The sequence below is a fragment of the Microcaecilia unicolor genome, chromosome 7 (genome assembly GCF_901765095.1).
Source record: "Microcaecilia unicolor chromosome 7, aMicUni1.1, whole genome shotgun sequence".
In the NCBI taxonomy this organism is placed as follows: Eukaryota; Metazoa; Chordata; class Amphibia; order Gymnophiona; family Siphonopidae; genus Microcaecilia; species Microcaecilia unicolor.
This window is the reverse complement of record NC_044037.1, coordinates 149,236,199-149,258,676: the sequence shown is the minus strand read 5'-3', so window position 1 is coordinate 149,258,676 and position 22,478 is coordinate 149,236,199.

Here is a 22,478-nt window from a genome sequence, read left to right as displayed (position 1 = left end):
GAGGATGTTATAATGCCTTTGTATCACTCCATGGTGTGACCGCACCTCAAATATTGTGTTCAATTCTGCTTGCCGCAACTCAGAAAAGATATAGTGGAATTAGAAAAGGTGCAGAGAAGGACGACGAAAATGATAAAGGGGATGGGACGACTTCCCTATGAGGAAAGGCTAAAGCAGCTAGGGCTCTTCAGCTTGGAGAAAGGCGGCTGAGGGGAGATATGATAGAGGTCTATAAAATAATGAGTGGAGTTGAACAGGTAGATGTGAAGCATCTGTTTACGCTTTCCAAAAATACTAAGACAAGGGGGCATGTGATGAAGCTACAATGTAGAAAATTTAAAACGAATCGGAGAAAATCTTTCTTCACTCAACGTGTACTTAAAATCTGGAATTCGTTGCCAGAGAATGTGGTAAAGGCAGTTAGCTTAGCAGAGTTTAAAAAAGGTTTGGACGGCTTCCTAAAGGAAAAGTCCATAGACCATTATTAAATAGACTTGGGGAAAATCCACTATTTCTGGGATAAGCAGTATAAAATGTTTTGTACTTTTTTGGGATCTTGCCAGATATTTGTGACCTGGATTGGCCACTGTTGGAAACAGGATGCTGGGCTTGATGGACCTTTAGTTTTTCCCAGTATGGCAATACTTAACTACTTATGTACGTTTATTCATTGAGAAAATATGGCACTGCAACGGGAGCCTAACTATAGTTTAGGAGAAAGCCTGTGCCTAGTGCAGCTTTGCCTGATGCATAGATGGTGCCTCTTCATGCACCACCTCCACCTGCCCCTGAGGACCGTCTGCATTAAAGCGTGGACTCTAATAAGGGACAGGTTGGAAAGGTAACTGTTTGGGAATGCCCCCTTCCCAGCACTGGGCATGGGCTATCAGGTCCCCCTTCTGTAGCACCACATATAAGAGCTCCCTCAGCAATGTATGCACTAACTGTAGTCTGCATTCAAGGGTAATCAGTGATATGTGCACATGCATATTCATTAATAGAATCAATGTACTAGAAAGGAAAAACATTCCCACATCCCTACAATACTGCACAGAAACAGTACTCTCTGTCCTCATGTCATCACCTCAATTACATCACCTGTACCAATGTAATGCCCCCCCCCCCCCCCCCAATCAGTGTTGTGTGTCTCTCCAATTTGGCTTCCAAAGGAATTTGTGTTGTGAAGGTAAGAAGGGCCATCCCCTGACTCCTGGTGTACAAACTTGTATTTTGCAGAAGATTCGGAATACGTAGGGATCTCAAATCCCTAAGGCAGAGATTCCGCCGCATACGTCGGGAGAGCCCTGAAATTATTAGGAGCGTGCAACAGTGCCTCAGGGCTCGACTAAAGTATTATAAACAGGGCACCTGCCAACACATCTTGTGTACTCCTTTATCAGACCAGCTTCCAGGTTTCCCTGTCATGCCATCTCATGTATCTCACACCCCAGCCGTATAGCCCAGGGCTCACCACTGACCATGCCTTTCCCCATCTCCCGCCTCATGCCAGCCAGCTCCTGCACTATGCAAGCCATGTTGAATGTGTTGATCTCAATGACAATCCTTTTACATACACAGGACAGCAGCATCAGCAGGAGGAGGAGGAGGCGGCAGAGGTGGCAGAGAAGGAGGAAGCTGAGGCTGTGGGGCAGGAGGAGGAGGAGGAAGTGGAACTAAGGACCACCCCCACTGAGGAGGCAGAGGAACAGGTTCTCCTTATTGAAGGTGGGGAATGTGAGGTGCCACATGCGCCCGACCAATGGGCAGATATGCCTCCTCTGGAGGGGGAGGAGGGGGGGAGTAGGAGCAGCACCCACCAGCACCACCACCACCAGCAGCACCAACAGTAGAACACCACAATGCTGCTTTATTGCACCTCCTGCAGCAACAGGTTAATACACAAAGCCAGTTACTGCAGGAGGTGGCTGCGCTGCGGCACTCCACCGGGGAACACTTGGCGGTACAGAGGCAGCTCCTGCTGGTGGTTGTGAACCTCATATAGAGAGCCATGGGGGGAGGAGAAAGCCTCCATTGAAAGAATTGAAAAACAATGATATTGTATATAGCTATTTTTATACTGTTAATTCAAATGTTTGATGTTTTTTGCATACCGGGTGTGTGTCTCTACTTTGTGCACTACATATGTGGTATTATCAAATGTGGGGGTTGATGTGAGAGGAGGCAGCAATCTGGGTTGCATGACAGGTCAACTTTGACACAGAAACTTAGGGACATACGTGTCATAAGTGTGGCCATGTAGAAGGCCACCTGTCCCTTCCAAGCTGCATGGCTGTATGGTAAAGGGGGGGAGGCTAGATGGGCATTTCTGTTGAGGAATAGAAATGCCCATCCAGCCTCTCCCCCCTTACCATACAGTCCCATAGCACAGAGCTGTCTAAATAATAGGTATGTTGTCTAGCACTAGTGATCTGCCAAGTAAAAACTTGCAGATAAGCATAGGCAGTGCCTAGACTATTGTTTGCTCTCTGTTCAGCAGACAACCTTACCCACAACCAAACAACATTGTTGAGGGCCAGGAAGGAGCTAGAAACAGCTGGGTCGTCTTTTCACATTGAATTTATCAGCAATGGTATATACTGTTGAGGAGAAAAGGGGAAACAACAGTGAAAGCATTAGATGGATGTTTACTTCATCACAATTGCAATATAATACATCAGGTACAGAAGGGCACAGGCTAGGGGAATTATATAGGCACCACGCTGTAACCACCTGCAGGTAATTTAGACTAGGAACTGCAACGAGAACCCCTCTCCCTCACCATGGTAGGTATGCACCTGTGGCCACCTAGAAAATGGTTTGCAGGATAGAATTTAGAAATGTTGTTGTTCCATAACTATGGAGGATTGTAGGACTGTGATCAATAATGTGGAAAAGACATTCAGTGCATATATGCTTCCCCCCTCCCCACCCCCACCAATCTTGCAAATGGGTGGGCATAAAAGGGGACTGGGGTTCACCACATAAAGAAGGATGGAACCTACTGGGGAGACACATGACATGCAAAGCGGGAGAAAAGCTACCAGATGTGGATACCCGTCAACCTGGTGAAAATAGAGGTAAGATTTGAGTGGAGGAGTGGCCTAGTGGTTAGGGTGGTGGACTTTGGTCCTGGGGAATTGAGGAACTGAGTCTGATTCCCACTTCAGGCACAGGCAGCTCCTTGTGACTCTGGGCAAGTCACTTAACCCTCCATTGCCCCGTGTAAGCCGCATTGAGCCTGCCATGAATGGGAAAGCGTGGGGTACAAATGTAACAAAAAAGAATCCAGAGAACATACACAGAATGGGGAGCCCTTGACCATGAAGGATGCACACAGCCATTCTCAGGGCCTCTTCCCCTCCCCCATCCCCACAGACAGCCACAATTGAGTGTGTCCAATAGAGAACAAGACATCTGTACAATGAATTGGGTAGAAACAATCATCACTATAAGAGTCCAGTGTATTAGAGTCCACTGCTGTCCCTTGCAATCCTGTTGACCAGCTGCAGTGCTGTAACCTGTCCTGCAAGATGCAATAAGTGTTTGTTTAGCACCTACATAGCAGAAGGGGAAGAGGTGGCTAAGAGGTATGAGCTTACCTTGAACTTGTGGTGCCAGAAATTGCCAAAAGGAACACCAATCTGTTTGTTCCAAGGGGCCAGAGGCTGGCTGCTCCAAATAAGGAGAGGGAATGGGGGGCAGTGAGGGACCGCATCAGACACAGCAAGCAGCTCCTGGAGGGTAGAGAATGGAGAGTTGGTCAGATGTAGAAAATGCAGAGTATATGCTAAGCTGCCAGCTAACACCCAGTCTGAAACTTTTTGAAAGGAAAGGTACACAGCCCACACTCCAGTTATTTTTCAAGAATTGGCCAAAAGGTGTACACGTAAGCATACAGTGGCAAAAACAAGGTTTACTATAACTGAACCTAAAACGTTTAGAAATACCACCCCATAATCTAAAGAAAAACATCTAAAGTGCAAGCACAGAGAAAGGCGTTTTAAAGAGGCGCCAATAAAGGGAATGCAAACTTCAAAACTGGAAGAGCAGCTGGGGACGTTTATCATTTCCTCCCATAATCGAAATTAGGACGCCCAAATCGGCGGAGCAGCTGGGGAAGTTTATGGATTTTGTCCATAATCGAAATTAGGACGTCCATCCTGCTCTTATTTAGATGTCCTTGGAGCAGTATTTAAATGTCCTTCTCAGTATTTTCGAAATTTTGGATACCATTGTCAGAATGGCACCAAAACAGGCACCCACTCGCAAGGGTGATTTCACTGTGTCCTCTGCACTCCTTCCACAGTTCTATGTTTACCCACCTGCCTGTGTGGCTCTCTTGCACATCAGTTTCTAAAGTACACTGCGCTCCTCAACTCCAGGTCTGTACCATGTACAATGACATCTGTGGGTTGCCTGCCAATGCCATTCCTCACCGTCTGTTTCCTGTGTCTTCACATGTGGGGCTATGTATATGAATGCTGCAAAACAAAAGTGGGTTATTTTGACCAACACACTTCCTCCCCTTTTGCTATGCAGGTGATGACACCAGTCAGACGCAGAAGCTGATCCTAGTGGCCACCAGCCCCAGCACACTGAAGGGCAGATAGAGCAGCAAACCAGTGAGCCTGGAGGTGTGCCTGCACTGGAAACCAGGCACACAGACAAAGTTAACAGGGCACTAAACAACTCTCAACTTTCTCTCCAAACAACTATTTCTCCACTCTCCAACTCCACAAAATCGCTAATAGGTCTAAATAAAACTTACTCTAGACGCTTTTATATCAGGTCTAACTATGGACATCCATGTTCCTGCCAAGGCGAAAGCATTTCGCTATCCGTTATACACTGGAGACGTCCATCTCGTAACGTTGCCCAAAACATGCCTCTAACACGCCCCCTGCAGAGACGTCCATAGATGGACGTCCTTCTGCGCGGGACGTCTTTTCGTCTCTGTTTTGATTAGTGGATTTGGACGTCTTTCTTTAACAAGGACATCCATGTGCCTTTTATGTTGCTTTTTGGACATCCTTGTCTTTTGAAAATGAGCCTGATTGTGTCATAAAAGATTGTGGTTAAATGGACTTAGACAACTCTGCTCTGAACATTTCAGGAGGGAAGAGCCCAAGTGAAAAATCAAGATCTTTAATTTTGCTCTAAAAGTACTTTTATGGAGGTCAATAAAAAAAATCATACAAAAGTTAAGAAAATGCCATGCCCCTGTTGATAAAAGTACTTATAAAACAATGTACAAATAGTCTAAAAATACTCAAAATATGTAACAAGTCAACAGTGGCTTGTTATTACCACTAAACGGAGAATTAGGAGAAAGTAAAGTCTGCAATATGTAGGAGATCCATTAATGATCTTGTTTTTATTTTTAATTTAAAATTTATTGGGCCATTTATCCTCTTTTATCAACAGGGGCATGGCATTTTCTTAACTTTTGTATGATTTTTTTATTGACCTCCATAGAGTACTTTTACAGCAAAAATTAAAGATCTTGATTTTTCACATGGGCTCTCCCCTTTCCTCCCGAAATGTTCAGAGCAGAGTTGCCTAAGTCCATTTGACCACAATCTTGCTCTTAGAAAAGCATGATCAGTACGCTTCCTCTCCCAATTCCAGGAATGGGTGATATGCAACTCTGTCAACTGGAAAGAGATCATGGAAGTTATTACTACTACAAAGGAGTCAATCTATTACATTACTCCAGTCCAAGTAGGAGGACCAGTTTAAAAGGTCACATAAGTTTCCTTGAGAAACAGAAGATAACTATTTTTTTTAACATGGGACCTGATTATTTTTGTACACCATGCTCTCCCCTAAGGTCATTCATAGATGCAGGTTGGTACAGTGATCCCTATGGAATGTCTTCTGGATTTCCAAGGCATAGCGTAAATGTGATTGTCGCTGGGAAAAGGTGATTAAAGAGTGGAGATGAAAACAGCGACAAAATAAAAAAATGTGTGGGATAACCACAAAGAATTCCAATATAGAAAGAGAATGGAAGCAAAACAAAACATAGCGCTGCTCAGATAAAGCGAAGATACTTACCTGTAGCAGGTATTCTCCGAGGCATCCACGGCGGCCCAGGAACGGAGCATTTTTCCCAGTAAAAATCCACAAAGCTTTGTAACAGCTCAGGGAGCGCGAGGGACTCGAACCGCACATGCGCGGCCATATTCCCGCCCGTGTATGTCCGTTACCGCCTCAGTTATGTCAAAAAGCAAATAACGAACAACAACAACAACAACTCCAAAAGGGGAGGTGGGCGGGTTGGTGAGAACAATCAGCCTGCTGTCCTAGGAGAATACCTGCTACAGGTAAGTATTTTCGCTTTCTCTGAGGACAAGCAGGCTGCTTGTTCTCACATGTGGGGTATCCCTAGCAACCAGGCTCACTCAAAACAATGAACATTGGTCAGTTTGGCCTGGCAACGGCGAGGACATAACAGAGATTGACCTGAAATCATAAACAACAAACTAAGAGTGCAGCCTGTAACAGAACAAAAATGGGTCTAGTTGGGTGGAGTTGGATTCTAAACCCCGAACAGATTCTGCAGCACTGACTGCCCAAACCGACTGTCGCATTGGGAATCCTGCCGAAGGCAGTAATGAGATGTGAATGTGTGGACTGATGACCACGTCGCAGCCTTGCAAATCTCTTCTATAGTGGCTGACTTCAAGTGAGCCACCAACGCTGCCATGGCTCTAACACTATGAGCCGTGACATGACCCTCAAGAGTCAGCCCAGCTTGGGCATGTGAAGGAAATGCAATCTGCTAGCCAATTGGAAATGGTGTGTTTCCCAACAGCGACTCCCCTTCTGTTGGGATCAAAAGAAACAAACATTTGGGCGGACTGTCTGAAGGAACTTGTCCGTTCCACGTACAAGGCCAATGCTCTCTTGCAGTCCAATGTATGCAACTGACGTTCAGCAGGGCGGGTACGAGGACAGGGAAAGAATGCTGGCAAGACAATTGACTGGTTCAGATGGAACTCCGACACCACCTTCGGCAAGAATTTAGGGTGAGTGCGGAGGACTACTCTGTTGTGATAAAACTTGAAGTAAGGAGCATGCACTACCAAGGCTTGAAGCTCACTGACTCTACGAGCTGAAGTAATAGCCACCAAGAAAATGACCTTCCAGGTCACATACTTCAGACGGCAGGAATTCAGTGGCACGAAAGGAGCTTTCGTCAGCTGTGTGAGAAAGACGTTGAGATCCCATGACACTGAAGGAGGTTTGACAGGGGGCTTTGAAAAAAACCAAACCTCTCATAAAGCGAACAACTAAAGATAGGCTAACCTTCTACACCATAATGAAAAGCACTAATTGCACTAAGACGAACTCTTACGGAGTTGGTCTTGAGACCAGGCTCTGACAAGTGTAGAAGGTATTCAAGCAGGGTCTGTGTAGGACGAGGATCTAGGGCCTTGCTGTCACACCAGATGGGAAACCTCCTCCATTTGAAAGAGTAACACCTGTTCGTGGAATCTTTTCTGGAAGCAAGTAAGACTCGGGAGACACCCTCAGAAAGTCCTAAGGAGGCAAATTCTACGCTCTCAACATCCAGGCCGTGAGAGCCAGAGACTGGAGGTTGGGATGAAGAAGCGCCCCCTCGTTCTTAGTAATGAGGGTTGGAAAACACTCCAATCTCCACGGTTCTTCGGAGGACAACTCCAGAAGAAGAGGGAACCAGATCTGACGCGGCCAGAAAGGCGCAATCAGAATCATGGTTCCGCGGTCTTGCTTGAATTTCAGCAAAGCCTTCCCCACTAGAGGTATGGGAGGATACGCGTACAGAAGGCCTGTTCCCCAATGGAGGAGAAAGGCATCCGATGCTAGCCTGCCGTGGGCCTGTAGTCTGAACAGAACTGAGGGACTTTGTGATTGATTTGAGTGGCAAAAAGATCCACCAAGGGGGTGCCCCACGCTCGGAAGATCTTTCTGGCGACCGCCATGCTCAGTGACCACTCGTGAGGTTGCATTATCCTGCTCAACCTGTCGGCCAGACTGTTGTTTACGCCAGCCAGATAAACGGCTTGGAGAAACATGCCGTGTTGGCGAACCCAAAGCCACATCTGTATGGCTTTCTGACACAGAGGGCAAGATCTGGTGCCCCCCTTGCTTGTTTTTGTAGTACATCGCAACCTGATTGTCTGTTTGAATCAGAATAATTTAGTTGGATAGCCGATCTCTGAAAGCCTTTAGAGCGTCCAAGATCGCTCGCAATTCCAGGAGGTTGATCTGAAGATGCTTTTCCTGAAGGGACCAAGCTTCTTGAGTGTGGAGCACTTTTTGTGGCTGAGGAATTTGGAATGGGCGCCCCAAAAGCAGATTGGATCGAATTGTCCACCACTGAAGTGAATTCCGAAAGTCGATGGACAGCTGGATCACATCCTCTAGATTCCCTGCAGCTTGAAACCACTGGGAAGCTAGGGTCCGCTGAGCCGATCTCATGTGAAAACATGCCATGGGAGTTACATGAACTGTGGAAGCCATGTGGCCCAGAAGTCTCAACATCTGCCGAGCTGTGATCTGCTGAGACGCTTGAACCTTGGAGACCAGAGACAGAAGGTTGTCCGCTCTTGGCTCAGGAAGATAGGCACAAGCTGTTTTTATGCACAACAGAGCCCCAATGAATTCCAATTTTTGAACTGGGCTGAGATGGGACTTTGGGTAATTGATGACAAACCCTAGGAGCTCCAGCACTTGAATAGTCATCCGCATGGACTGTAAAGCCCCGTCATGGGAGGTGCTCTTCACCAGCCAATCGTCTAGATAAGGGAACACATGCACTCCCAGTCTGCATAGCGATGCTGCAACTACTGCCAGGCATTTTGTAAAGACCCTGGGTGCAGATGCGAGACCAAAGGGTAGCACACAATACTGGAAGTGCTATGTTTCCAGATGAAATCGAAGATACTTCCTGTGAGCTGGAAGTATCGGGATGTGTGTATAAGCATCCTTTAAGTCCAGAGAGCATAGCCAATTGTTTTTTCTGAATCATGGGAAGAAGGGTGCCCAGGGAAACCATCCTGAACTTTTCTCGGACCAGTTATTTGTTCAGGGCCCTTAGGTCTAGGATGGGACGCATCCCCCATGTTTTCTTTTGCACAAGGAAGTACCTGGAATAGAATCCTAGCCCTTCTTGCCCTGGTGGAACGGGCTCGACCGCATTGGCACTGAGAAGGGTGGAGAGTTCCTATGCAAGTACCTACCTGTGCTGGAAGCTGAAGGACTGAGCTCCCGGTGGGCAATTTGGAGGCTTGGAGATCAAATTGAGGGAATATCCTAGCCGGACTATTTGAAGAACCCACCGATCGGAGGTTATGAGAGGCCACCTTTGGTGAAAAAATTGTAGCCTCCCTCCAACCGGTAGATCGTCCGGCACAGACAATAGTGGCTATGCTCAGCTGGAGCCAGTCAAAAGCCCGTCCCTTGCTGGGGAGCTGCAGGGGCCTGTCTAGACGCACACTCATTGACGAGAATGAGCGCGCTGGGGCTGAGCCTGAGAAGACTGTCGAGAAGGAGGATTATACCTCCAATGACCTATTACTGACTAAATCCAGAGGTCTCTATTCCATCCTCATTCTTCTTGATCTTTCCGCTGCTTTTGACACTGTTGATCACAGCATACTCCTCGATACCCTGTCCTCACTTGGATTCCAGGGCTCTGCCCTTTCCTGGTTCTCTTCCTACCTCTCCCTCCGCACCTTCAGTGTTCACTCTGGTGGATCCTCTTCTACTTCTATCCCTCTGCCTGTCGGCATACCTCAGGGTTCTGTTCTTGGTCCCCTACTCTTTTCTATCTACACTTCTTCCCTTGGTTCATTAATCTCATTCCATGGCTTTCCCTACCATCTCTATGCTGATGACTCCCAAATCTACCTTTCTACCCCTGATATCTCACCTTGCATCCAAACCAAAGTTTCAGCGTGCTTGTCTGACATTGCTGTCTGGATGTCTCAACGCCACCTGAAATTAAACATGACCAAAACCGAGCTTCTCATTTTTCCCCTCAAACCCACCTCCCCACTCCCCCCGTTTTCTATTTCTGTTGATGGCTCTCTCATTCTCCCTGTCTCCTCAGCTCGAAACCTTGGGGTCATCTTTGACTCTTCTCTCTCCTTCTCTGCTCATATCCAGCAGATCGCCAAGACCTGTCGTTTCTTTCTTTACAACATCCATAAAATCCGCCCTTCCTTTCCGAGCACTCTACCAATACCCTCATCCACACCCTTGTCACCTCTCGTTTAGACTACTGCAATCTGCTTCTTGCTGGCCTCCCACTTAGTCACCTCTCCCCTCTCCAATCGGTTCAAAACTCTGCTGCCCGTCTTGTCTTCCGCCAGGGTTGCTTTACTCATACTACCCCTCTCCTCAAGTAGCTTCACTGGCTCCCTATCCGTTTTTGCATCCTGTTCAAACTTCTTCTACTAACCTATAAATGTACTCACTCTGCTGCTCCCCAGTATCTCTCCACAGTCGTCCTTCCCTACACCCCTTCCCGTGCACTCCACTCCATGGATAAATCCTTCTTATCTGTTCCCTTCTCCACTACTGCCAACTCTAGACTTCGCGCCTTCTGTCTCGCTGCACCCTACGCCTGGAATAAACTTCCTGAACCCCTACGTCTTGCTCCATCCTTGGCCACCTTTAAATCTAGACTGAAAGCCCACCTCTTTAACATTGCTTTTGACTCGTAACCACTCGCCTCCACCTACCCTCTTCTCCTCCTTCCTGTACACATTAATTGATTTGATTACTTTATTTTTTGTCTATTAGATTGTAAGCTCTTTGAGTAGGGACTGTCTTTCTTCTATGTTTGTGCAGCGCAGCGTACGCCTTGTAGCGCTATAGAAATGCTAAATAGTAGTAGTAGTAGTACCTACACTTATTATAAGCATAGGGAGCATTCTTCGTTCCCCGGAAAAAACGTCTACCTGATGAGGTAGATGCTGAAGGTGCCTGGTGGGAGAGTTTGACCAGGGCGGTTTCCCGCGGTGGAGCTGCTCGACCACCTGCTCGACTTTCTCGCCAAAAATATTATCCCCCCAGGCAAGGAACATCCGCAAGCCGTTGCTGGGTCCGATTATCCAGGTCAGAGGCACACAGCCATGATAGTCTGCAAATCACTATACCTTGAGCAGCGGACCTGGATGCAACATCAAAAGAGTCGTAAGCACCAATGGACAGGAATTTACGACACGCCTTCAGCTGCCTGACCACCTCCTGAAAAGGCCTGGCGTGCTCCGGAGGGAGCTTGACCACCAAGTCCACCAGTTGCTTGACATTGTTCTGCATGTGAATGCTCATGTAGAGCTGGTATGACTGAATCTTGGACACAAGCATGGAGGACTGATAGGCCTTCTTCCCAAAAGAGTCCAGGGGTCTAGATTCTCGTCCCGGGGGCGCCGAGGCAAAATCCCTAGAACTCCTGGCTCTTTTGAGAGTGGAATCCACAACCATAGAGTCGTGAGGTAACTGCGACCTCATCAACTCAGGTTGTCCATGAATCCGATACTGGGACTCAGCTTTCTTGGGAATGGTGGGATTAGATAGTGGTTTCATCCAGTTCCTCAGCAATGTCTCCTTAAGGACATTATGCAGAAGGGCAGTGGATGACTCATTAGGTGGTGAAGGATAGTCAAGGACCTCGAGCATCTCAGTCCTGGGATCATCCTCAGTTACCACAGGGAAGGGAATGCCTACAGATGTTTCCCGGACAAATGACGAGAAGGAGAGCCTCTCCGGCGGAGAAAGCTTCCTCTCAGGTGAAGGAGTAGGATCAGAAGGAAGACCACAAGACTCCTCGGAAGAGAAATATCTGGGGTCTTCCCCTTCATCCCAGGAGGCATCCTCCTTGGTATCGGACAAGAGTCCCCGAACTACAGTCCGAAACCGGGCCCGTCTTGACGCCGAGGAACCATGTCCCCTATGGCGATGACGAGAAGTTGACTCCCATGCCGGCGGCGATGAATCTCCCCCCCCAACAATGTCGACGGAGAGTCGACCTGGCTGGCAGCCGAGGCCGATGTCGCAAGTGGAACCAACATCGGGGACCTCACCACAGGCACGGCATCAGCTGCCGCTTCCATCGAAAGTATCGAGGGTGCAAGCACCTCCGGTACCGGAACAGACTGATGCAGCAGCCCTTCCAAAAGACCTGGAAGAATGGCTCGAATGCTCTCCTCCAGAGCCACTGTCGAGGAAGGCTATGGAGCCGGTACCGAAGTAGAAGTCAGAATCTGTGAAAACCTGAGAGGCGGTACCAAGCTGTCTGAAGAACGATGCACTTATATCTCTTGTATGGAGGGTGAGCGCTCCTTCCGGTGTCGACGCTTTCCGGGTGCCGAATCCTTCGACGCCCCAGAGCTCCCGGTACCATGTCTCGAAGGAGATCGGTGCCGATGCTTCTTCACCTTCGTTCGAAGCACGTCACCGGTACTTCTCGGTACCGACGAGGAGGACGTGGAATCCATACGCCTCCTCGGAGTCGGGTCCGACATCGGATGGTCCCAGTGGGCCTGGACAGCAGGAGCCTTCGAGACAGGTGGAAACCCACTCAATGGCTCACTACTCTCAGCTAAAGGTGAGGTTCGGACAGCCATTATCTGCACTTCCGATGTCGATGCCATCCTCGGTGCTGATATTGACACCGCCAACCTCGGTACTGACGTCGATGCCGAGGAATGAGTCGGAGCTCCGAAAAGATGGTCCCGAAGAGCTCTTCTCGACACCTGTGTCTACTTTTTCAAGCTCAGACACAACTTGCAAGTGTCTGGGCGATGGCCGGGCACAAGGCACTGGATGCACCAGGAGTGCGGGTCAGTGCCCAAGATCGACCGCTGGCACCGAGCACACTTCTTGAAGCCGCTGGGAGGCTTCAATGACATCAGCGGAAAAATTGCGGCGGCGAAATCAAACGGCTCGATTGTGCCAACAGAGGGAAACAAAAAAAGGAGTACAGTGGACGTACGGCCTAAGAAGGCCGCAACAGAAACGAAAGGAAACTTACCAAGGGACAAAAACTAGGAAAAAAGAGGGTTTCCTTTTTTTTTTTAACTGGAAAAAGAAAAAGGCCAAAAAGGCGACGTGAAAAAGAAAGCGATAAGCAACACGCGAAAGGCGCCTAAGTTTTTCCTGGGACCTGAGGGAGAGAGACCAATACGCAGCCACTCTCCACCACGGAAAAGAACAAACTGAGGGGAGAATGGCCGCGCGCGGGCGGGAAGATGGCTGTGCGTCTGTCCCACGCTCTACTGGTTGTCACAAAGTTTTTGAAGATTTTGCTGGAAAATCTCCGTTCCTGGGGCCGCCGTGGATGCCGACCCATATGTGAGAACAAGCAGCCTGCTTGTCCTCGGAGAACGTAGATTAACCTGAAACTATATACAAACTAGCTGAGAGTGCAGCCTGGAACAGAACAAAACGGGCCTAGGAAGGTGGAGTTGGATTCTAAACCCCAAACAGATTCTGCAACACTGATTGCCCAAACCGGCTGTCTCGCTGGATATCCTGCTCAAAGCAGTAATGAGATGTGAATGTGTGGACTGAAGACCACATCGCAGCCTTGCAAATCTCCTCAATGGAGGCTGACTTTAAGTGGTCTACCGACGCAGCCATGGCTCTGACATTATGAGCAGTGACATTGCCCTCTAGAGTCAGCCCAGCTTGGGCATAAGCGAAGGAAATGCAATCCGCTAGCCAATTAGAAATGGTGCGTTTACCGAAGGCGACTCCCCTCCTGTTGGGATCAAAAGAGACAAATAACTGAGCGGACTGTCTGAAGGGCTTCGTCCACGCCATGTAAAAGGTCAACTCTCTCTTGCAGTCCAAGGTGTGCAAGCTGCTTTCGCCAGGGTGGGCATGAGGACAGGGAAAAAATGTTAGCAAGACAATTGACTGGTTCAGATGGAACTCTGACACCAACTTCAGCAGGAACTTAGGGTGCGTTCGGAGGACTACTCTGTTGTGATGAAACTTAGTATAAGGTGCATCCACTACTAAGGCTTGAAGCTCACTTACCCTACGAGCTGAAGTAACAGCCACCAAGAAAACGACCTTCCAGTTCAAGTACTTCAGATGACAGGAATTCAGTGGCTCAAAAGGAGCTTTCATCAGCTGGGTGAGAATGACGTTGAGATCCCATGACACAGGTGGAGGTTTGACAGGGGACTTTGACAAAAGCTAACCTCTCATGAAGCAAACAACTAAACGCTGTCCAGAGATAGGCTTACCACAAAGTTTTTCCCACTAGAGGTATCGGAGGATACAAATACAGAAGTCCTGTTCCCCAATGAAGGAGAAAGGCATCTGTCGCTAGTCTGTCGTGGGCCTGAAGCCTGGAACAGAACTGAGGGACTTTGTGATTGGGTTGAGTGGTAAAAAAGATCCACCAATGGGGTGCCCCACGCTTGGAAGATCTTGCAGGCTATGCCCATATTCAGAGACCACTCGTGAGTTTGCATTACCCTGCTTAGCCCGTCAACCAGGCTGTTGTTTATGCTGGCCAGATATGTGACCTGGAGAAACATGCCATAATGGAGGGCCCAGAGCCACATCTGGCCGGCTTGCTGACACAGAGGGTGAGATCCGGTGCCCCCTTGCTTGTTGGTGTAATACATCGCAACCTGATTGTCTGTTTGAATTAGAATAATTTGGTTGGACTGCTGATCTCTGAAAGCCTTTAGAGCATTCCAGATCGCTCGGAGCTCCAGAAGGTTGATCTACTACTACTTAACATTTCTAGAGCGCTATTAGGGTTACGCAGCGCTGTACAAAATAAACAAAGAAGGACGGTCCCTGCTCAAAGGAGCTTACAATCTAAAGAACGAAATGTCAAGTTGGGCAGTCTAGATTTCCTGGGTAGAGGTGTAGAGGTTAGGTGCCGAAGGCGACGTTGAAGAGGTGGGCTTTAAGCAGAGATTTGAAGATGGGCAGGGAGGGGGCCTGGCGTATGGCCTCGGGGAGTATGTTCCACGCGTTGGGTGAGGCGAGACAGAAAGGGCGGAGCCTGGAGTTGGCGGTGGTGGAGAAGGGTACTGAAAGGAGGGATTTGTCTTGAGAGTGGAGGTTACGGGTAGGAATGTAAGGGGAGATGAGGGTTGAGAAGTAAGGAGGGGCTGCAGATCGAGTACATTTGTAGGTTAGTAGCAGAAGCTTGAATTAAATGCGGTACCTGATCGGAAGCCAATGAAGTGACTTGAGGAGAGGGGTGATGTGAGTGCATCGGTTCAGGCGGAAGATAAGACGTGCAGCAGAGTTCTGAACGGACTGAAGGGGGGATAGGTGGCTAAGTGGGAGACCAGTGAGGAGTAGGTTGCAGAAGTCAAGGCGAGAGGTAACGAGAGCGTGGATGAGAGTTCGGGTGGTGTGCTCAGAGAGGAAAGGGCGGATTTTGCTAATGTTATAGAGGAAGAAGCGACAGGTCTTGGCTATCTGTTGGATATGCGCAGAGAAGGAGAGGGAGGAGTCGAACATGACACCGAGGTTGCGGGCAGATGAGACGGGGACGATGAGGGTGTTATCAACCGAAATAGAGAGTGGAGATAGGGGGGAAGTGGGTTTGGGTGGGAAGACAAGAAGTTCGGTCTTGGCCATGTTCAGTTTCAGGTGGTGGTTGGACATCCATGCAGCAATGTCGGATAAGCAGGCCGATACTTTGGCCTGGGTTTCCGCAGTGATGTCAGGTGTGGAGAGATAAAGCTGGGTGTCATCAGCATAGAGATGATACTGGAAGCCATGAGACGAGATCAGGGAGCCCAGGGAAGAGGTGTAGATAAAGAAAAGAAGGGGTCCAAGGACAGAACCCTGAGGGACTCCAACAGAGAGCGGGATAGGGGTGGAGGAAGAACCATGAGAGTGTACTCTGAAGGTACGATGGGAGAGATAAGAGGAGAACCAGGAGAGGACAGAGCCCTGGAACCCAAAAGAGGACAGTGTGTCAAGAAGTAAGTTGTGATTGACAGTGTCAAAAGCGGCGGATAGGTCGAGGAGAATGAGGATGGAGTAATGATCTGAAGACCTGTCTCCAGGAGGGACCAAGCTCATTGAGTGTGAAGCCCATCTACATGGGGCCCTCACCCCAAGAGTGATGTGTCCATCGTCAGCACTTTTTGTGGCTGAGGAATTTGAAATGGACGTCCAAAGGTCAGATTGGACCGAATTGTCCACCACTAAAGAGAGTGTAGTAGCTCAGGGGACACTCGGATGACATCTTCCAGGCTCCCAGTGGCCTGATATCTCTTAGAAGCCAGGGTCCATTGAACAGATCTCATGTAAAGACGTGTCATGGGTGTAACATACACTGTGGAACCCATGTGGCCCAACAAACTCAACATCTGAAGAGCTGTGACCTGCTGCGATGTCCGAACCTTGGACGCTAAGGACAGAAGGTTGTCCACACGCATCTCTGGGAAGCTTCCTATGAATTCCAATTGTTGGACAGGACAGAGATGGGACTTGGGGTAGTTTATTACAAACCCTAGCACTCGAGCACCGTCCTCCGAGGTGCTCTTCACCAGCTAATCATCGCAATAAGGGAACACATGCACTTCCAGTCTGCGTAGTGATGCTGCAACTACCGCTAGACATTTGGTAAACACCCTGGGAGCTGACGCAAGGCCAAAAGGCAACATGTGGTACTGAAAATGATGTGTTCCCAGCCTAAATCGAAGATAATTCTTGTGAGCTGGAAGCATTGAAATGTGTGTATATGAGGCAGCTTGGGCAGAGAAATTATATTCGTTAATTCTGTTTAAAGTTTGGTTCAGTCCTGTAAAGTGCAAGAATGTCATCTGGGTTTAATTGCTCAGAAGTCTAGCTTTTGCTAGACTAGAGGTTAGAAAGGTCAGAGAGAAATGAAACTTTCTTTGTCCTGTTTTGAGTGATGGATGGTTAAGGCTAGTTCATATTTACCACATCTGGATACCATTATAAGCAAGGCATACTGGACAGTTTCGCAGGCAGTTTAAAGGATTAGGCTAATGCTGTTTAGAAGGAGATAGTGTAGGTTTAAATAATTCTAGATGAGTTAGATTTTGTCTTATAAGGAATTCTGATTTCTGCTTATTTTAGAATATGTTTTATTCTGTTTAATTAATAAGTTCTATTTCTATGTAGAATATTTTTTCAATCCAGTGTCTGACTTTACAAGTGAGATTGTCTGCAGTTTAAGAGGTCATCATCTGGTTTGAATTATCCACAGTCCTAGCGAGTTCTGTGTAGGAAGCTAGGTGAAAGAGGTCAGGACAAGTCAACTCTCTTCTCCTTGATGAATAGCTAAATGTAGGACTGGCCTTCTGAAAGTAATAACAAACCATGTCTGTGTGCCATTAAGCAAGACTGGCCCCTTGACCCCTTAATGAATGCCAGAGTCCAGTTAGCAGTTTAAGCTATGACTGGGAATATGAGAATTTAATAATAAAATGCAAGAGATAGGTGCCACATTGTCTAGTTTGAGAGGCCCCAGGTCATAGGTCAGTTTAGGAAATATCAAACCTATGTAACTGATATTTTGGAGTAAATGTATAGAGATAATTAGTTCAAGACAGGGTAATCAATCTATTCTTTACCATCTGGTGAGAAAGGGGGGCCAGAAGGGCTTAGGACCCTATATAAAGGAGAGCAGAAGCAGCTTACGTTAGAGAGAAGAAGGAGCTGAGACGAGAGAGACAAGACACAGAGAGAGAAGAGAAGGAGAGACCTAGAGCTGATGTCCTACTTTGTTTGCTGGCAAATAAAGAAGATTTCTCTCTCATTCTGGTGTGTGGTGTTTGACTCCTGAAGTACCACAAATTCTGCTAACAATAGTGGTAATTCCTGCAACAATTCCTGGTGTCAGAAGTGGGATCCTGAACCCTGCATCAATTTCTGGCACCCAACTGACTGAGGAACATTGGCCGGGTATGTATTCTGTATTGTAATCCTAGCTAGGAAACTGTAAACCAGCCCCTCAAAAGTTGAGGGAAGGGGAGTCTGATCAACTCTCAGCGAAGGCCTTAGTACCTTCTAGTCTAGTGGGGACTAGCAGGGAAACCGCCAGAGCTTACCTGTATCTGAGAAATCTGAAATTGTTGGGTGGGATTTTTTGTACAGTATGTGTGTGATGCATGAATGATTAAATGAGTGTGGACTTCTTATAGCTGCGGTTCCAGTTAACGCGAGTTCAACTGGCCAGCGACGGAAGGAAGCGATTGTTGTTTGTTTACCTTGTGTCTCTGGATGTGTGGATCCCTTACCACACTTCCAAAAATTTCCCTTCCTTTCTGTGTGTTGTAACTGTAAGCATTATGGGGGGGACATCATCTAGTCAAACTGCTACTCCCCTAGATTGTATGCTTAAGAATTTTAAGAAAGGATTTTTAGTTAATGATTATGGACAGACTTTAAGCTTAAGTACTCTTTGTGTGAAGTTGAGTGGCCATCTATGGCAGTGGGGTGGCCCCCTGGTGGCAGCTTAGATATTGACGTAATCCGGAAGGTCTACAGCATAGTTGTAGGAGAACCAGGATATCTTGAACAACTCCCCTATATAGATTCCTGGGACAGCCTTGTGACTGACCCTCCCTCTTGGTTGAAAACTTATATGGGATCCCCAGTAAAGTTCATGTTGGGCCGCGTTCAAAGAAAGATTATTAGAAAATCTAAACTGGAAGAGGGAAAGAGTCCCAGGAAGCCTACCACCCAATCGGTGGCTTCCGCCCCTACTCTGTCTGAGAAACCCATACTCTCTGATGACCCCTCAGATCTTGAGCCACCACCTTATGACCCATTGTTGGGGTTCCGCTCCACCCCCAGAGATCCACGGCGTCCAGCCCAAGCCTCTCCAGCACAGGCTTCTCCGGATAGTTCCTCCCCTTCTGTGCAAACCCCGCCACATCCTAGGTTGGACTTTTCAGCCAGCATCTACCCTCCTCTGCCACATTCTTCCCTGTTAACCTCCAAAGACCCGCTTTGGGCTCCACTCCCTGACCTCAACTCCCGACAGCCCAGCCTTTCCCTCTAGTACCCCTTCCCACTCATCAGGGGCCCAGCATCCCTTTCAATGGACTGAATCACCTGTGATCACCTCTCAGTCTATGAGTACCCCTCCCCATCCCTCAGGGGTTCAACACACCTCCCCTGAATGGGTTAGACCTGCTGCAATCACCTTTGAGCATGATAAGGGGGTAGCTCCTAGCTCTACCTCAGGTTCCATTCCCACCTCCTCGAGAACTCTGCCCCTCCGCCAGGTAACCACCACTCGACCGGATCCTAATAATCAGGGTCAGGTTATACAGGCACAGGCCTACCAGTATGTACTCTTCACAACCACCGATCTCCTGAATTGGAAGACGCATTACCCCTCTTATACTGAAAAGCCTCAGGCAGTGGTGGACCTAGTGGCTAGCATTATGGCCACCCATAACCCAACTTGGACTGATTGTCAACAGCTTCTCCTGACCCTCTTCACAACTGAGGAGAGGCGGAAGATTTTACAAAATGCTGAGGCCATCACGCGAGTACGTGCCCCCGAGGGGACACAGGACCCAGAGGAATGGGTTAGAACTCGGTTCCCTCGCGTAGCTCCAGCTTGGGATCCAAATAATGGGCAGCACTATGAACTGCTGTCTGGCTATTGCCGGGACTTGCTGGAAGGTATGAAGAAAGGCATAAAGAGGCCCATTAATCTGGCAAAGGTCTCTGAAATTCTCCAAGGGGCAACTGAATCCCCTGGGGCCTTTTTAGAGCGACTAATTGAAGCCTACAGAACATACACCCCATTTGACCCTGAGGCACTAGAAAACCAGAGAACGGTGAATAGTGCATTGGTGGCCCAGAGTATGCCAGATATCCGGAAGAAGCTGCAGCGTCAGGAGGGATTCGCAGGGATGAATACCACCCAGCTAATTGAGATCGCAACAAAGGTTTTCGTTAATAGGGATCAGGAGATGCGCCGAGAGGCTGACCGGAAGATGCAGAAGAAGGCCAACCTTTTGGCGGCAGCCATTACTAATTCCACCCTTAACCGAGGTCGACCTCTAGCCAATGGGAAGCCAAAGTGGGACCCCGGACCGCCAGCCAGGCCTCGAGATTCCTTCAATCAATCCCGGCCACGAGGGGAGAATCCCAGACCACGATTGGAGAGGGATCAGTGCGCCTACTGCAAGGAAAGAGGGCACTGGAAAGATGAATGCCCCCAGAAGCGCCAGGGACTGAGAAGGGGACCAGGAGATCGAGGAAGCCGAGGCCGAGTTCGAGAGGGAAGGTATGAGCCTTCTGAATGACATCATTGGGATAGCCGAGATGGCAGAATGGGATGAATAGGACAGACCGGGTTCCTACAAACTGGGCTCCCAGGAACCCATGGTCAAGCTAACCATAGGGAGCCGCTCAATTCCATTCATGATTGATACAAGAGCTGAACATTCTGTTGTGACGGAGCGATTAGCGCCTGTGTCTGGAAAAACTGTCCGAGTGGTGGGAGCCACGGGGGTGCAGAACCGGAGGCCCTTCCTGACGACCCGTAGATGCCAATTAGGCTCACACACAGTCACTCATGAATTCCTGTATACGCCAGACTGTCCAATCCCTTTGTTAGGCCGGGACCTGCTGTCCAAGCTTAGGGCCCAAATTTCCTTTGACTCTGATGGCCAGACTTCAGTCTCCTTTCGGCCCCCGACATCTAGCCCTAAGGGCATATTGAGTTTCTGCTGCCCCCTTGAAGAAGAATGGCGGCTGCATCAGTCGCATGGCCAAGTTGACCTACCCCTGGCTGACAGCTTCCAGGTCAATGGGGTTTGGGCAGAAGATAATCCCCCAGGGTTGGCCCGAAATATTCCTCCTGTTCATGTAGACTTACTTCCGGGTGCCCGGCCAATCCATCTTCGCCAATACCCAATTCCTTGAAAGGCTCTGGAAGGGATTCAAGCACATCTGAATCGTCTGTTATCCCATGGAATTATTCGACCTTGCCAGTCTCCATGGAATACGCCACTGTTGCCAGTTCAGAAGCCAGGGACTGAGGACTACCGGCCAGTCCAAGACTTACGAGTGGTCAACAAATCCACTATTTCATTACACCCTGTAGTGCCTAATCCATATGTCCTGCTGGGATTGATACCTTCTGGAGCTACCCATTTCACGACACTGGACCTAAAAGATGCCTTCTTTTGTATTCGGGTGGCCCCCGCCAGTCAACTGCTTTTCGCCTTTCAATGGGAAAACCCAGTAACAGGACGGAAGCTTCAGTATACATGGACCCGCCTGCCACAGGGGTTCAAGAACTCCCCCACCATTTTTGGGACTGCCCTAGGACAAGACCTTAAGACTTTTAAATCTGAGCCTTCCAGGCGAGTTTTACTCCAGTATGTAGATGACCTCCTGATTGCAGCAGTGACCCAGGAAGAGTGTTTCGAGGCTACCAGAGAATTGCTGGAGTTACTCTTGGATGCGGGCTATAAGGTCTCACGCTCGAAGGCCCAACTCTGTCAGTCAGAAGTGAAGTATCTGGGCTTCTGCATTTCCCAGGGAAGTCGGAGACTGGATGTCAGTAGGAAGCAAGCGGTTGCTGCAATTCCCCAACCCAAGTCCAGAAGGGAAGTTAGGGAATTTCTGGGAGCAGCCGGATTCTGCAGAATTTGGATTCCGAATTTTGCACTGATGGCGAAACCCCTTTACCAGGCCACAAAGGGGGGTGAAAAGGAACCATTTGAATGGGGACCTATTGCTCAACAATCCTTCATCGCCATAAAGAAAGCCCTACTCCAAGCCCCTGCGTTAGGCCTTCCTGATGTGGAGAAACCTCTCTCACTATATGTCCACGAGCGACAGGGGGTTGCTCTGGGTGTGCTGACCCAGATGATGGGATCCTGACAGAGGCCTGTTGCATACCTGTCTAAACAGCTGGATGGAGTGGCTAAAGGATGGCCAGCCTGCCTGAGGGCCATTGCAGCAACAGCCTTACTGGTCCAGGAAGCTGATAAGTTGACCTTGGGGCAAGAACTGGTTGTCAAAGTCCCCCACGCAGTTCTCACCCTCATGGAGTACAAGGGCAACCACTGGTTTACAAATAGCCGCATGGTTAAGTACCAAGCCAGCTTGTGTGAGAATCCACGGATACACCTGGAAACAGTGGCTACATTCAATCCCGCCACTCTTTTGCCAGCATCTGAGGGACCACCGGATCATGACTGTATCCAAACCATGGATGAAGTGTACTCCAGTCGACCAGATCTCAAAGATGTTCCTTGGAGGGACCCAGATGTAATTTATTTCACAGATGGAAGCAGTTACGTGGAGAACTCCAAGCGATTGGCAGGCTATGCTGTGGTGACAGAGGACAAGGTGATAGAAGCAAGGGCCCTGCCCCAAGGAACTTCAGCCCAGAAAGCAGAACTTGTGGCCCTCATACGAGCTCTGGAGCTAGCAGCAGGACTGGTGACCAACATTTATACTGATTCCAAGTATGCCTTCACAACTCTACA